This window comes from Cupressus sempervirens, chromosome 9 (genome assembly GCF_028749045.1).
Source record: "Cupressus sempervirens isolate cs-2001-9-10 chromosome 9, ASM2874904v1, whole genome shotgun sequence".
Classification (NCBI taxonomy): domain Eukaryota; kingdom Viridiplantae; phylum Streptophyta; class Pinopsida; order Cupressales; family Cupressaceae; genus Cupressus; species Cupressus sempervirens.
Window position 1 is genome coordinate 28379524 of NC_143126.1, and position 19037 is coordinate 28398560.

The following is a 19037-nucleotide window of genomic DNA, read 5'->3' on the forward strand; positions in this document are numbered from 1 at the left end:
ATCTATATTTATGTTTTAGTGATAACAAATATATAGTCTAGTTTTAAGAAAAATAATAGTCTTAAATGTATATGATTAAATAAAATAAACAAGAGTACTAGTTGTAGTTGTATAATTCTAGTATTACTGATTATGTTAGACAAAATGTTTAATAAAACAAGTATGAAGTAACATAAATGGATCATCTTCTCGATCCTATTATGACTTAATATGAATGCATTTGATCATTACCTGGATCATATTATGCATGAGATCTTTACTCAATCACCAAGAGATAAATAATTTATAAGTACACATTTCTGCATACTTAGTTTGGTATGAATAAATTAGATTGAATGCAAGGATAATTTCTTGTTTGAATTCAAAACATGAATGATTGATTTAATTTAGCACAAGTGCTATGCAAGTGTGTATGTATGCATGTAAAGAAATTCACACAGTGAATTGATTTACATACATACATGCACATATGAATATAATCATCATAATCAATTATCCTTGAGTCTAACCAAAGCTATTATATATGAACAAGAGATACATATTTAGAAGGAAAAGAAAAGAACATTTACATAAGTACCTCTTCTCCCCTTGAAGAAAATCATAGAGCAAGCACTACTACATCTGGGCCCAAACATCACAAATTACACCACCATCGTAAATTGACCCAAAATGTTGTAGTGAGATGCAAAGCACACAAAGATCACAAATGCAAGGCACAACAACAAAATCATAGAGTAAGGGCATGACAATGAAATTCAGAGATCATAAGGGCATGATAAAAAAATCCTAGATCTCCACTGATCTCCACCAAATGAAATGCAGTGATCAGAAGGGCATGATGATTAAATATCCACTAATGTTGAGAGCTCTCCACCCTTGTTCAGAGCTCTCTGCCCTCTTTTGCACGCAACTCTCGACAATGCAAAAAAATGGGGAATGATTTATGTCATGTTTTCTTTTTCTTTTTTATATCTAAAATCAACTTCACATTATTTTGTAACTCTTCCATATGTTTTTGATACTCGATAGCTTTCATTTTGAACCATTTCAACATTCAAGTTTTCAAGTTTCCTCTTCATTATCTAGTCCTTTCCACCCTAAAAACCACTTTGTTACTTCATTGAAATTAGGACTTGAACAAAGCCAATGATTAAACAAATCCCATATTCCAGAATCCAAATAATAAAACAATAATACTCACTCAACCTGTGTAGAGAAACTTAGCTCAAGATCCTGCACAAAAATAATGCAGATCAGGAAAAATGGGCAGAGTTCGCAAGAAATTTTAGAAAAACATATCATAGAAGATATTTTTAGAAAGGAACATGTCACACCTAGTTAAATTGCTCTAGTTTCTGATTAGTTGGGTTGATTACAAATTCATGTAGAACTTTCATTAGATTAGGTACAATAAAACAAACAATCAACTATTCCTAGCTAGTAGGATCAAATATAGTTTTCCAAGGTGATAAAATTGCATATGCAAATGTATGTATGTATGTGTATATGTATGTATGTATGTATATGTATGTATGTATGTATAGATAAATCTTATTGATTTTGGAGATTAGTAGAGATCTAGGATTTCATTGTCGTGCCCTTATGATTGCTACATTTTATTGCCATGCCCTTGTGATCTCTATTGTTGGATACAATTGATTAATTGTGTGTTGTCTTATATTCATTATCAATAAGTATATTTTGAGCTCACTTAGGTAGTGAAGATAGTTTTCGATGTCTACCAAGTGTCCTTGTGTTTACCTAGTTCATAAGGTAGTGTCTACCAAGGTCACTCAGGCATCGAAGGAAAAGTTGCAGAAAGTGAGTGTTAACTGAGCTCACTCGGGTAATGAAGAAAGTTGGATGGAACTAGTGCTAACTAAGCTCACTTAGTTGCAAAAGGAATTTTGTAAGTTTGCAGTGCTAACCAAGCTTCTGTTGGTTAACAAAGGAAATCATTTTAGAGTTAATTTCTACTGAGTAGGGTTGGCTAGCGAAGGATTTTCTTATCTTGTTGTATTAAGCTTAATTGACTTATCTATTTGATTCCAACCAACTAAGATGATGAATGTTGATTATTGTAAGTTGTATTCGAGACGACTTGACAAAATGGAAGGTATAAGTATAAGGTCAAGTTGTGATTTCAAGTGTGAGAAAGAGAACATGTGAATTATGATGATGTGATTGGAGATCTATTGATGAGCAAAGAAAATGAATTTGAAGGATCAAAACAATATCCTTGTGGTGAAGCAAAGCAATATTCAATCAGGAAGGATCAAGTACAAGCTAGAACATAGATCTAAAATCAAAAAATTAGTTGCAGTTAAATCAAGTCATCTCATTGTTACTCTCTAACCATTGTAGCAGTGATCTAAATCTCTTAACAAAGTTGGTTTAACAGTTAGTTGCAAATCCTCTAACAAGGTGGAAATTCCATTGAATTGTTCTCAAGACCTCTAACTAGGCCACTCCTAATAGGGTGATTATATCCTTTAATAGGGTCACACCTAACAGTGTGTTTTGTAACCTTTAATAGAGTTGTTTCCTAATAGGGCTCAGTTTAGAAGAGTGAAAATCAATAATTAGTTGCTATTGGTGGTTTTCCCAAGTTGAGTTTCCATGTTAAATCCTAGTGTCAAATGTGTTCATGCTATTTTCTTTATGTGTTTGCAACTAAGTTAAAGTAATGATAATAAAAAATAACTTCTAATGGTTTATATGTTAATCTTTTACTGAGCTAATCCAGTTATTACCAAGTTACAACATTTTGTGTTTTTACTGAGCTTCAACAGTACTAAGTTATCTATTTGCATTTTGTGTTGACATCTAAGGATTTGGGATTTATGTTTTTAGTAATTAATTCAACCCTCCCCTCATATTTACTCCTCTTATATTTCCAATAATTGGTATTAGAGCTTTTGGTTCTTGTAGAAAAGGTTTCAAGGACCTAAGCTAAAGATCAAGATGTCTTACAAAAGAGATATTCCCAAGTTGAATAGAGACAATTTTGTAGCATGGCAAGGACTTATGAGATTACGTCTAGCACTAGTAGAATTTTGGCAAATAAATGACTACATGACTAAAATTTTTAGTCATAAGACTAACATTTTTAGTTACGTGACCAAAAGTGATCAAATTCTAGCAATATTTTGCAATTTATAAGTACAAGAGACTAAATAAATGACTAATTTGATCATCAAATAAAATAAAAAAGTTAGAAAAAGATAAGCGACTAAATAAAGGATCAAATAAATGATTAAATAATTAGTCACCCAAACAAAACAATTGTAAAACTACTAATGACCAAGACTTTTGGAGTTCCTTTATCGAATCCAACATTGGGCCAAAATTTGATAGGGGAGAAAATTCCCCTTAGTATAGATCAATCTCTAGTTTAGAGTCCAAGGATTAGAAGTCCTGATAAAAAATTAAAAATTTAGAGTGGTGCAATGTATCCACTAAATCTAATTTTTTTAACATGACCATATGGTGACAATGCCAATGTTACTATATAGAGAATGCCCCTTCCACCTAGGAATATTAGCCCTGTTGGTGTTGTCCCATCGCCAAAGCCTCAATCTCAATTTGTCCAATTAAATTATCTAAGAAAAGAGGTGTCAATTAATCTAGGCCAATAGAAAAAATAAATATATGTTGATAGTGGAACATTATGTACCTTTTAAAACCATTTTAAACTATTTTATACACAATAATTAGCCAATAGGATTTTACATTAGAGCTCAATTCACCAAAAAAGTCTCACACTAATATTCAACATGAATAATTTTTTACAATCAAATGAATTCAAAAAGTTTTAAAAATTTAACATTAGTTGTTTGTGGATGAGTCTGTGATCCTCTTACCTTATATGGGCACACACAATTTCAGTGCATTGCTAGAGAAACTACAAAGAAGTCATAAAAGCTTATTAGTGCTAACTAAAAACCAAAATGATAGATGTTGTATGGCTCCCACATGAACTTAAACTATTTTTATCTAAGTTTTTGCACAACATTAATATCATTATAATTTGTCAAACTAGATATTTTATTACATGTTGAGATGTAACATGTAATGGGGACAATTAAATATCAATTTCAAAATTTTTTAACATCAAACACAATTTTGAGTTCATGGAAATCATATAATTCTTTGATTAGTAGGATATGTTTCTATTATTTTGATATTCTCTATGTATATTTATAGTTTTTTATTATTCTTTTATATATAATACAATAATTTCTTACCAACTAAAAAAATATTATGGTAATGAGTTTCTTATTATTTAATATATACCAATTTAACTTGGTATTATATTTATATTTTTCATTTTATTTCAATAATAATAATAAAATTTATTTAGATGTATTCATATTTGAATATTATTAAAAATAATAAATTTAATTTATATATATTCATATATTAATACTGACTTATGTATTGCACCTCACAAGTACTAGGTGAGATGACCTAATAGCCACCTAGGCTAACTTCAGATACCCACAACTCCTAATCCATATATCAAATTTGTTATTTTTTGGTGAACCTCTATAAGTGAGTGAAGAGCTTAAAGCTAACCATTTAGTGTATTTGCATTTACGAAGCTCTTTGTAGAACTCATGGACTGCAAGGTGGTCTAAAGGTGCTATTTTAAAAATGTTTTCACAAAACCCATTATGTTCACCCTCTTATAGTTGTTCACCAAAATAATATGACTTTTTGTACAAATGGACCAATCAACAACCATAAAGTATAAAAAATGATCAACTATTAGTATATGTATGATCAACTATTAGTAACTGAGGAATATATAATGGTAGGGTAACCATCTTGTTTAGCCATGAAGGGCTTTCATTTTTTTCACTTGGATTGAAAGATCCTCTCATAACGGCTCTAAGAAAACTAGATGTAGGAAGAATGATATTTAAGACTTAAAGACACATTAAAACTAAATAGTGGTCAATATAATAAAGTTATTTTACTTTTCCTGGTAGTGCCACATCATTGACTAAGACATCTAAAATATATTTTTCCCTCAACCTCCTCAAGTCAGTTCGACTCCTGCAATATATCATCTTCTATGACTAACAAAAACTAAATTCATGACAGCTCATTTGATTGTTGATAATATAGAATCTATGTCCGCATTAAACCATTGCCCTCGACCTAGATCAATTACGCAACCAAATGCAATTTTTGTGTTCTAATGAGGGTTTCCTACAGAATCAATTTTCTTAGATGCTTGAATTCTTTTGACCTAGGGAAATCTGGGAGAAACTATGTTCTAAGGCCATGAGAAGGTATGCTATTATCTAATTTCCCTTTACATGATTATGCACACATAACACTAGTGCATATATATTGATTACTGTAATGGGTTATGCTGTATTGATTTTCAAGGAAGTAAGTGGTCAGAAGCTTGAGATTCCACCAAGGATAGGACAACTGGGAAGTAGGAATTTGAAGAAATTTGGCATAAGCATCAAAGTAATAGTAGGGAGGTTATCAGTAGCTTTGTAAGTGTTTCTAATATGCATCGTATCTCTACTTTTTCAAATCCAAGACGACAAGCTTGTTACTCGATCACAATTTTGTCAACCTAGATGATTCGGATCTCATGGGTTTTCTTCGAATATTTTTTCATCTCAAAGATTTAAATAAGAATCCTAATTTGATTTCTTGAAACCCTAATGCCATGAATTCTTAGGGCATCTTAATGTTAAATTCATTTATTTTTTGTTTTCAATATCTATGTCAATTGGATTATTTGTAAGCCCTTGAATGTCACGATTCACACCCATATCAATTTTATTTGTAGGAACATGAGATACATTGTAAGGATGTACTTTAGGCATTTGATCTAGTGTATTTCTAAGTTCAATTGGCCTATTTTGGTTGCCCACAAGGAACTCTTGGGAGTCCCATTGATTGGTTTTTCTATTCACGTATATTAATACAATTCTATTCTTTCTTTCATTTCTCAAGATGCCACCATTCTTAAGTGCTTTTTTATCTCAAAGTATAAGGGCCAACAATAAGAAACTAAACATACACCTCCAGGTTCTCTTATTCTTTTTCCTATAATGCTAATCATTTCTTTTGACATAGTTATACCCTCTAAAAAATCTACTCCAATCACCATTGAATTATCAATGGTCTTGAATATTTAATGTTACAAAATGTTGTTGATTGTCTGAATTCACAATGGTGTAGTGTCTCCATTACATCCATATTTTTTAGCAAGACCATATGATGACAGTGCCACTGTTACTGTACATAGTTTCCCCCTTCCACTTGAGAATTCTAGTCCGGTTGGTGCTACTCCATCGCCAAACTCTCCATCTCAATTTTTCTAATACAATTATGTAAGAACAAAGGTGTCAGTTAATCCATGCCAATGGAAAAAACAAAGCTTCTTGGTAGTGAAATATTTGGAACTGTTTATGTTGGTTTTACCAATCAAGTTGGCAATTTTCTCTTGAAGGAGTCTCATACATTTTTTGAAGTTCTTTATCATAAAAATATATATTTTTTGAGTTATGCATCCTAAATGAATTAGTTTCTGATGTATTTTGCATTTTGAAATTGCAGAGAAATTGGGAATATGTGTGCCATGAAAGAGGTGCCCCTGATTCCTGATAATTCCATGTCTTCTGAGAGTATCAAGAAATTAGAGCAAGTCCTTTTCCTTTATATTTTGTAATTTGTAGAAATTGAACAAAAACACATTCCTCTTAAATAAAAAAAATCTTGCTATTATGATGATTGGCCTCCATTTTTTAACATTTTTAATCAAATGCTTGAAACTTTATGTACTTGTGAAGGATAACTCGCAAGAAGTAGCTCAAGGAACAAATATTTGGTCATACCTACAATTTATCTTAACTTTGACTATGCATAAGAAATATTGCATGATTGAATGTATGGGATCTTTTTCATGATTGCAACAAACATACTTCAATATTTATTTCGCTCCTTAAATATTTTCTATCTTCTTAATTCTTAGTTGTATTGAACAGGACAATCAAGTGGTTGAATATGCCTTAGCAAAGTTAGCACCAGCTACACTTGCCAACAGGTGTGTAGATTTTGAATAAGTATTCAATCAATTTTTGTCATGAAATTCTATTGCAGATTCCCATTTCTTTCTAACGAAGGATTATAATATGGAGTTTATTAAATAATAATATTTCTGTACATAAACATAATTTTGTACCTTCATGCTTTGTTGTTGAAAATTTTCATTGTATATGCAGTAATCTTAACATTAGCTCTTAGAATATACCCATAATCTATACTAGGCATGTATTGGATTGTAAGGCAAGGCTCATGCTTGGCTTTTAAGCCTTAATCTTTGAAGCAAGTTTCTATAGTAGTTTTTTTTGTAGTAGTCTAAGTTTATTTCCCATTGGCATATAACCCAAAGTTATTGATAAATATATTTTATATTTACTATTCTAGCAGTTATGAAGCCATTAGTCCATCTATATTCCAAATTCGTTCTTACACACTCTTGCTAGTTATTTTCATGAGCAATTCGTGCATAGCACACTACCTTGTCTAATTTTTTATAGAACCCTATAAAGAATAGTCAATATATCCACTAAAAATTATAAACAATTATTTGAAGATGGAATTCTTTAGCTTTAAGTCGACTACGTAGATTGTGCTCCCAAGCATAATCTATTTGAAGATGGAATTCTTTATCTTTAAGCCAACTAAGTAGATTGTGCTGCCAAGAAAAATCTATTTAAAGATGGAATTCTTTATCTTTATGCCGACTAAGTAGATTGTGCTGCCAAGCAAAATCTATTTGAGCTAAGTTATTGGTTTCTTAAAAAATTCATATTTATGAGGACTCATCTCTAGTTTCTAAATCAAGCTATATAGATCTATTCTATCAATTGCTATTTTTTGTAGTCATAGCCATTTTATCATTGATTTTATATCTTTCTCTAACTAGCAAACTTGACACAATTGAATGAATAATATTTTCAAGGATCAAGGAAGTAACAATACACCATAATTAAGAGGTGGAAAACCAAGCAGTACATATGAAAAATAAGTGATTTGTATGATTGTTTAAGAAAAAAATTAAATTATTAATGAGTCAAATTCCTTGTATTGAAACAAATATTGTAGAATATCCAAATATTACTTTCAGAAATAGAAATTTCACATTGTCCTTGTAGATAAGACATTGAAGTATTGTGAAGAGAGCTAGAGAAAGGAGTAGAAGAGATAGTGGAATGGCTAGTACTTGGAGTAGTAAAGAAAAAAAACCAACTGATATTAAAATCATCCAAATATCATTTTTAGAAACATATATTGTAGGCTAGCTATGAAGATACACATCCTTGAAGTAATTCAGAGAGAGGTAGAGAAAGAAGTAGAAGAGATACTGGTTGACATGAAACATTTAGAACCTGATAGTTTGTACCCAATGTAAGAAATAGGAGAGCATGAACTAGTATGGAAAGAGACAACTTGGAGTATTACAAAGATAGATAGATTACGAATTGAAGAGATAGTAGTTGAGATGAAGGATTTAGTACATAATAGTTTGTACCCAATTTAAGAAATAGAAAAGAGTACTTGGACTAGTGTAGTATCAATAAAATAAAAAATTAGTAGATTATAATCCAAGACCATGTAAAGAAAAAGAATGGATCCAAAATCACAAAATTAGGGAAGATAATTTATCCCGATTGGAACACATTTAAAGAACCTTAAAAGAGAAGGTGAGTACTCATTGAATGGTTTTAACTTTTATCAATTAAAAGAGAGAAACCCATATAGCACAGAAAAGGAGCTTTTACAAAATAATATAAAAATTGGTGTGCTAATGCCAAACTAATAAACAAAGAGAGTATGAAATAGAGAAGGAAAAACCTATAAAGACTACAATAGATGAATATTTAAATTGGCAGAGATGCTAGCTAAATTAAGAGTAAATGGATTGAAATAGTAATAATTTGTAAATGGATGATTGGAAATATTTGGATAAAAGAAGAGAATTCAATGATGGAATAGAACTAGCATTTATATAAGCAAAGCGTGGATGGTGACATGTTTGAATATATCATTGGAAGAAATAATACACATATTCGATAAGAAAGTCAAGAAAAAAATAAAGCAATAAAAGATGAAAATTTATTTTTAAAGTGTTAAGCGGACGGGAACGAGGAATAAGAATGTACTATTAAAATCTATGAGATATGCAATGTAAGAAACATAAGTTCATTTGAAAAGCTAATTTGTTAGTTCTGATTCAGATCTTGGTTCAAGTAAAAAACATATATAAAATTATATGTATGTATATATCCATTATAACATTACAAGCATATAATAAAAAAAAATATTAAAATTAAATAATACATAATAGTTTAATATGAGGTAAAATTTTTATACAAATTAATGTGTTAATGTGAACACTTTAATATATCATATTTTATTTTAGAGTTAACAAGAATAGTACCACATATGTTATTATTTCTGAATATTTTGAAATAAATAAGCCTTGTGTGTTGTCCAAAAGAAGCCTCTAAAATTTAATGTTACCAATTTTCCATTTTATATTAACAGAGTATCTCTTGTTGTGATAATAGACTAAATTGTTGTGGAATAGAATACCAGGTACAAACAACCCTCATGAAATACTTTAAATAAAAAAGGAGGTGAAACTACTGGGTTCATTGCATAGTCCATCAGATGTCATCAGATTTGGTGATGGCTCACTTATTAGGTTAACAAGAAAAAAATTGATTTGGAATTGGAATCTGATCTTAGCCAGAGCCATATTTGAGGGAAAATTTGATGAAATGTCAGCATAGCTGAAAATTAGGATTGTAAACTATCATTATAAGAAAAGAAAATACTAATGCTTGGGCTATCTCAACTTCTTTTGATCTACCTTCTCAAATAAGTAGTAAATTTCATTACTTTAATTTTATGTCTTTGTCCTTGGACGATGTTATGTTAGGATGACTAAATATTTTCTTTAGCTATAAATTGATATAACGCTTTGCCAGAGTGATATCATATGTGTGTTATCTTTATTAGACATGTTTATAGATAAGATCTCAGTCTCATATGGAAAGGAAATACATTGTTATGTCTGCAATGACATCCATTAGATTTGAATAGTTATCCATAATAACATCTTCATAGCTACACTAAACCACACCAAAAGTTAGACAATTTGTAGGTGCTCTTAATTTATCATTCCAAACTCAGAAATTGCTTCTATCATGTGTATAAAAAAAATCATTATTTTTGCATCACTCCCAAAACTTAGCAATAAGCATTATACTGCACTACAATATATTTAGTTGAACTATAATCTTGTTCAATTCCATGATTTACATCCCTCCAACTAAGTAAGTCTAGGATGTTTCTTAAGAGGTGGATTTTTGGCTATTGGGACTGATGATGCAATTGATCATGGAAAAGTGGTTATTTGTATAGGTATTGAATTTAATGATTTGGCTGAAGCACACCATGTTTCATCTCTCAAATAAATTGTTTTCTTTTTTATTCTGTTCTTTAGCATTTTAATGTGCTCGAGAATGATTTTATAGGAAATTTATACTCAAATTTTGTCATTCAAACTAGAATGATAGAATAGTTGAGTTCATACTGGAACTGATGTGATAAGAGTTCTGTTGAAAAAAATATTATCTCAGGATAGACAAGAATGATACAATAGCTGAATTCATGCTAGAACTAATGGGATGAGAGTTTAGCTAGAAAAATCAATAGCTTAGAATAGTGTTATAAGTAGTTGCCTCTAGAAATTATTTGGTTAACTTATATTAAAGTGTGATGGGAGATTTCTTTGAGCAATAAGGTCAATGATAGCGTCCATGCTTTTAATAGATATAATAGACTCTGATTGGTATCTGCACCTTGTCAGAACATTATTTTAACTCCAAGTGATTCTTTTAATTTAGTGACATTCAACTAATTATTGAATTATGCAAATGCTTAAGGATAGAGGTGCAAAAGTAGTCCAAAAACTCAAGGAAATTCATTCTGTAAAAAGTGTGATACAACCCCATATAAATGATTCTATTGCTTCTATGATGTTCCCAAAAGAACAGAAAGTGCTTCAAAAGGTGCAAATATTCCTCTCACCTATTTTGATAATTAGAATTTATTAACACGCAGTTTGATAATTAGAATTTTTTAATAACAGTTTTCCCCAATATTTTTTGTTTGTTAATATTTTTAATGTCAACCTTTATAATGTTTCCTACTTGCTCAAATTTTTTTCATAGTAAGACTAAAGGAAAAATGGTTTATCATGCATTTATAGATTTAAATATTTCATCCCTTCATCTCTTACTGCAAATCTCTGTAAAATATATGGAAGTGGTTAGAATTGTCATTATGTTCAAGCATCGTAGAAAACCCAACTGCAACTATGAAGTATTTATAGTTTTATAAAGCACTTCTACTGAATCACTCTGTAACGATTGAACAGAACAAAGTTAAAGCTACATCCTAGGTAAGTTTTTAACAAGACCTCTATAAAAAACTATTCAATGACTGCTGGGAGGATGATTGGAAGAAACAACTTAGTTATTCTTCAATCTTACTATTCGTTGAGTTACAATTCATATGGATCAATTGGATATTAAACTTAAAAAGAGTGTTCTATCAAGATACCGAGATATATTTATGCCATTTTGTAGTCTTGAAAAAATTAATTTTATACACTTTGAATAAAGAAATATAATTTTAACATCTGAGAGTTTTTTTGGTATTGTAATACACCTTCCGTGAGCAAATCAGCCAGTTTTAACTTCTCAAAGTTAGATTTTATAACCATGCAATATTTAGCCAATAGGCTTTCACCTAGGTGATAGCCCACCAGGAATTCCTCACGTTGCTGCCTACATTTCTGCTTGTTATTGGTGCTGCATTTTCCTTACCACCACCGAGATGTCCATGCCAAAGTCCTAGTTGTAACTGTGTCGACAGAAAGTTGCTTTCCAGAGGGATGGAGGGGCCATAGATGTCACCATAGACATTTGATTTGTAGATAAATGAAGGCCATGGGTTTGCGGTTCGGACACATCCTGGATTACCCAATTTTATCCACCTAGCCACTGCCTCTGCAGGTACCGTGTATGAACTGCCAGAGCCTCCTATAGATTTTCTCAATGTTGGTGCTGCTGTAAGGGGTTTTGCTACAGATTGAAGGGTATGTTGGTCATTGCTCTCCCTTGTGTTTGAACTATTTGTGTTTTGGAGTATCATTTCTTACCACTTGCACTGTTGTTTGTAGTTATCAGATAGACAACAACAGAGGCTTTGGTAATATGCCATTCCTGTATTCTGAAGTATTTTTCCAGAGTCTTTGTACACTAAAATTTAGGGTATCTAATTCATTGTTTGCATGTTGCTATCAATAATACTAATTTTCATGCCTATTTTGTATTAGTGATATTCTCCTCTATTATTGGGTGTGAATTAAGAAAACATAGGTGCTAAAGCAAGATGGATAAGGTCCAAAAATAGAAAGCTATAATGAAGTTGGTCACATGTGATGTTAAATAGTTTTCGTTGCCATTCTCAACTTCTGGATGATAGAAAAAACATTTTCTTTGTCTATGTAAACCTCCTCTTAGTGACAGCATAAAAAAATTACCCAACTGGCTCGGCCCAATTATCTCTTACTCACATACGAGGATTTCAGTAAAGTATCTTAAATGAAAAAACTGGCATGTCTAGCCAAGGGCAATTGCTCACGAGTATTAAATCTATTTGTTTTTCAACAGTAAGGTTTCAGTGAAACTTGCCTTTCAGTTAACATTTTCTGAGACATTGTTTACAAAAAGCAGTTCCCTATTGTTGTTTAGTATGATAGGAGAGGTTTCTTATTGAAAATATAAACTATAAAATGCGTTGCCATTTTTGCATATGGTTTTCCCATTGCTGGACTCATATATTCATAAGAACTAGATCGTTAGGGAAGCCTGTAGAGGGCTGTGATTGTTGGCATCTAAATAATAAACAATGTGAAATAAAAAATAATAGATTTAAAATTTCTAATACTAAGATAAAAGAAAAATGGAATGGAAGCTGCAACACAAACATGAGAGTCCCTAAGTTGGGGTAGGAAACTTTTAGGCCCCCTTCCTGCTACACTCTAAAAATGTGCAGCTATAATTGTCTACCTAAAATTTTAGAGAACATGACTGCAACTTTTAAATACCACAGGACTGCCAGAAAACCTATCAAAAAGAACCCAAGTGCCTTCCATGGGATCATATACATAGTATCCACCCTAATGTGATTGATTATTTTTTGTTCATAATTTAATGTCTTACCACTCTAAATTCTAACATACTAAATGCATTTGATAGTCTCATTGACCTTCTCTCAGTCTCAATCAATTGTAGATGTAGTATAACATCTTGCTTTCTTTCCTTGAATTTTTTTTGGATAAAATCTAATAAGAAGCTAAGTTTTATCAAGGGAAAGATGAACTGTAGGGGATTTTATGCTAGAAAATAGAGTGTTATCATACATAATATGGTTTAGGCAAAGGAAAAATGGGCTTTTGATCAAGCTTCAAACTGCTGTCCATATGAGTTTACAAAAATGGTATATGACATGAAGGTCCACATGACTTCAATGGCCTTAATTTGGTCTTGGCCCCTTGACTCCCCTAGGGACTATTTTTTCATTTATTTGTTTATTTTAGGATAACCCTTGTAGTTCCAAAGAGTTTAGAAATGGGGGATGGGCATGCAGGTTTCAAGGTGAGGGACCAATGACCTAAATTTGGGAACAGAAGCTGGCAGTGTAAACATATATAAATATACAAATAGGCCCTCACAATTTCTAACAAAAACCTCATTCTTCAGAAAATGATGGTTATTCTAGAGAATCTGACTGGTCTAAATGATGAGGGCTATGCATTTGACAACAAGAATCTCATGATTTTTGAATTTTTTCTCTTCTTTTAGTTCTAGCAGATGAACTTTTAGTGTTTTATGAAATCCTCAGCAGTCAACAAAAATAAAATTAGAATATTAACAAGAATTTAATAACAAAAACATCCTCCACCAACCCACCTTAACCACTTGCTACACTCTCTGCCAAACCTTAGGTTTTGGTGCTTACGAATAAAAATATACGTGAACAATTTTTTTTTGAAGTATAAGAGTGTGCACCAAATAAACTACTTCAATATTCTACTCTGCTTGCAAATCCATTGAAGTGTTCCTTCTTTCTTCCAAGGTTAGCCAACTGAACACACCATCACACTCTCTGTCTGTCAAAGCTCTAACACTAATTAGAATTTTTATCATGATAGAATTGGAGATGTCTTAATAAGATATTAGAAAGGAATCAAAAACAAGCTTTCTGACATCAATATCCTTAATCATATTATTTCTCTAGTTAAAACTAGATTAGATATAGTCCTGGACTTATTGATAAGACTGTCAATCTAATAGTCTATAACAGAATGTTAAGACACATTATGATTGAAATTGTTCATGTGCTATTTTTTTTGACTAGCTGTATTGAAGATTTCTTCCTCTAACAAAAGATGATATATTCATCTCTTATTCAATCACTTCCAACAAGAGAACTCTGGCCCTAATTAATTAGGAATAGTAAAAAATGTAAAAAAATGTAACGATACTAGTAACAACATGCAACACTCCAGAACACCTAGAGATTAAGAACAATAGGAAAGCTAAAATGGACCAGAACTCATATGTTTTGCAGAAGGAAAAATGCTCATGCCACAGATAATTGATAGTTGTAGTAGCTTGCCTTTCACTTCAAGTAGTGGGTTCAATTTCATTATGAAGTAACTTGAGGACCATGTAGGGACTTGTATTGTTGCCTTTTTAAATATTGCATATCTCGATTATGTGAATAGTATGATATGAATGCAAATTAGCATGTCATTGTTTCTTATAGTGATGTCTATTGTGATGGTAGAGCTTGGTGCCATACAGGTTGCAGTTTTTTTTTTTATGAGCAGCCTGCTACATAGGACATCGCCATGATTTTTCGTTCAACTAACTGATTCTATAGAATTTATCAGGCTGACAAATGGCAACACAAAAGACTAAAACCACCACTCCCTCCTGGAAAAATATTTCTATTATAGTATACTACTAATTGTATTGAAAATTCAAATTTTCAAACAAATTGTTTTTAACTTTATGATTGCTGCTGATTTCTAAACTACCTGATTCGACAAAATTTATCATGCTGACAAATGCATAAATATTTCTTGAAATGGTTAATTGACACAAGAAATGTTGCATAAATATCGAATAACCAGTATTTTCCATTCTCCATTATCTTATGTGACGGATCAGCTAATACCACATTTCCAACCCTACCCTATCAGCTACACACTTGCACCCTGCCAGGGTGCAAGCGCTAGTTTATAAGACTTTTCCATAAATAATGGCCTTATGACGGCTAAGTGGCTATCTAGAAAGATGGTTAGGGGTTTCAATCCACCACCTACAACCGTGTTATGCCAGTTGCCACCAATTCAAAGTTAAAATGTTTGTTTTTTCATCTTCACGTTTCTCCATCTTGCTAGCAATACTTTAAATGACTTTGTAAGAGTGCAACCATACTTATTTTTTTTTTTTTTATGATATTTTTTTTTCCATAATTTTTTCAATGTAGTGGACACTTCATTAATCCACTTAGAAGAAAATGGAACTTTTTAGCTTGATACTAGGGGAGACAATTGGGTAATCACTCCTATTTTAATGACTGCTATGTCTATCATTATATATTCTTCTAATTATTTTTCATAAAAGTCTTCTTAAAATGATAGCACATGTACTAATAATCTATCACACAAGTATTAATAGTTGATCTTTTCTAACTTTCTTGGTTGTTGATTGGTCCATTTGTGTAAAAAGTACTATTTCTTTTTATGGTGAGTGGCTGTTGGGGAGTGAACATAATGGGTTCTTGGTGAATGTTTTAAAATTACACTTTTAGACCACCTTGCACTCTAAGAGTTCTACAAAGAGCTTTGTAAATATGGAAAAGCCAAAAGGTTATCTTTAATCTCTTCACTCACCTATGTAGGTTCATTGAAAGAATTAGTAAAATTTGACTTATGGTTTAAGAGTTTTTTTTAAAAGTTATCCTGGATGGGTTGCCTCACCTATATTATAGGTTGTGTTTGAAAGTTAAATCATTTGAAATTTTTGTCCTTCCTAATATGATAAGAAGTTGTTGGTAATACAAAATGTTTAGGCCGAGTCCTTTTAAATGGTCCCTAATATTCTTATTGGGCTAATAATGATTTAACCAAGGTTTTGAATCTTGTCTTGGAAAATCTTACATTTCTTAAACCTTTTTATTTATTTTGTTTTTTAATGAACCCTATTACACCTTCTAACCATGTTGAATAGAATTCAAGATTTTGTTCATAGAAGGTGTAAATATGATGTTAATATTTTCTTTTCTTGAATATATTTTCTATTCTTGAATATATTTTCTATTCTACCACATATAGTTCCAATTTTTTCGAAAAAATTAATTAAGCCAAAGTTTCAATTGATGTTATTCAACACATTCATGTCTCAGTGATTGTAATGGGTTTGGACTTGTCTAACAATGGAATTATAGGGACAAGAAATTTGGGTGCATTGTCATTCTTGGAGTTGAAGCATGTTGGATCAATTTTTTTGGTAGACTTTTTTCTTTTTCCTCACAAAAATTTCCTCCCAAAAAATAGTCTCTTAGGTCATGGCAGGAATTGGCATAGTTCAACATGTTCTTTGTACATCCACCGTACATGACTTTTGCATGCTCTCAACATTGGTATTATTATAGTGATTAAATTTTGCCATTATAGCAAGTGACTCTATTTTTGCAATGCACGTAAGCTAGTCTCAATTATTGCAAAGACTATGAAAAGAAAAAATAGTTGGTTTGATGTTTTATTTAATGGAAAGGTCTATTTTCTTGACATCAATTGCATAATCATTTATATCCTTTTCTAAGAAGTTAGCACAAGAAACAATACTTGTGTGTGGCCAAAGTGCTCCAAATTAGATTATTGTTTTTCATAATAATTAAAATTTGTGTTCTTTGAGAAGAGTATTTCATGTTACAGTGACCATGATAATGGTAGATCTAATGTTGGGAAGATAACTTTGTCAATTTTTTGCATTATTCTTTAAAGGGTACTAGCTCAATGGAAGAGCATCTACTTTATAAGTAGGAGGATGGTGGTTCAATTCCATTGTACCCTAATATGACTAATTTAATGATTAAATAAACTACCAAATATACTACCATATATACTACAAAATATACTACCAAATTAATTACCAAATATACTACCAAATCAACTACCAAATAAACTACCAAATATACTACTATAAATACTACCCAAAAAACTACCAAATATACTAGCAAATAAACTACCAAAATGACCAAATAAACTACCAAATAACAACAATAAATGACTAAATCAATGACCTAATCAATGACTTAAATAGTCTAGTCATAAATTTGGTTGGGAGATAAATGTTTGGCAATTAACTACCATTGGTCATGTGATCAAAATTAGTCACATATCTACAATTTTTAGTAGTTGATTTAGTAATATATTGTTGTTTTTGTACTAGTGTAGCCACCATCAGTGATTTAGGTTTCAATTATCTTGATGCTAAATATAAGACTCTCGTTGAAACATTATTAGTAGAAGAAATTGTTGAAAAGAAGAGTCATAATGTCATGATGATTGATATTGCATCTTCTCTCAGTAATGTTGAATTTGATGAGATAAAGAATTGCAAAATTGCTTTTGCAATGTTGAACAAATTGAAAGATATCTATGGAGGAGATAAAAATGTAAGAAGAGCCAAAGTAGAAAGCCTTAGAGGGCAATTTGATCAAATGAAAATGAGAGAAGATGGAAACATTGAAAAATGTGTGGAAAGAATCAAGGCTAGTGTAAGTGTAATCAAAGTATTTGGAGGAGACATCAAGGAAGAAATTATTGTAAGTAAAGTACTCATAACTCTTCTTCCCATTTATGCAATTAGAGTATCTACTATTCAAGAAATGAGATGTGATCCAAATAACAAGATAGGTTTGGATGCTCTAGTTGAAAGATTAATAGCTTTTGAGTTAGACAATTATGATAACTATGTTCATACTTCAAAGAATATTGAATCTACAGTTAAAGCTAATTTTTCACTCAAAGAAAAGGGTTAAAAGTCAAAATCTAGTCAATCATGAAGTGAAAAAGATGGACCATCAGAAGAAAGTTCAGATAGTGATCTTGAAGTTGTTGAAGCCTCACTTGCAAGAAAGTATTCCAAAGGAAGAGGAAAGTACAAAGGTAAAGTTCCTCTGATTTTCTTTTCTTGTGAATAAATTGGTCACATTGCTACTAGGTGTTCAAATAAGAAAATTAAGGATGAGAAGAAAAGCATTAAGCACAAAGGCAAGAAGGACTCCAAGAATTAAAAGAGCTTCATGGGCAAAGGTAAGAAATCTTTTTTCATAGCTAAAGATTATGATAACAGTGAAGATGAAATGGTATATATAGCTGTGAAAGATGAATCTGATGACTAAGGAGATAAGATGGCAAATATCTTTCATGTTAGCAAAAATGAAATATGGATTATTGACAGTGGCTGCTCACATCATATGACTTGTAACAAAAAAAAAATTGAGCATATGGAATATTATGATGGAGGTAGTGTAAGATTTGGAAACAATGAACCTTGTAACATAAAAGCAAAATGATGTATCTTGTTGACAAAAGAACTTGTATGTGACAATAGCTTACTAGGTTGAAGGACTAAAGCATAATCTACTATGGCATAGCTGAATAACATTGGATTCAAAGTAGAATTCATGAATAGACAGGCCAAAATGCTGGATGGGAAAGGAAATTTGGTTGGTTCTGGCAAGAAAATAAAAGGTAATCTATTTTATCTTGATCTTAGTGATTGTTCATGTTTCATTTCTCAAGTAGAGGAAATATGGTTATGGCACAAAAGGCTATGTCA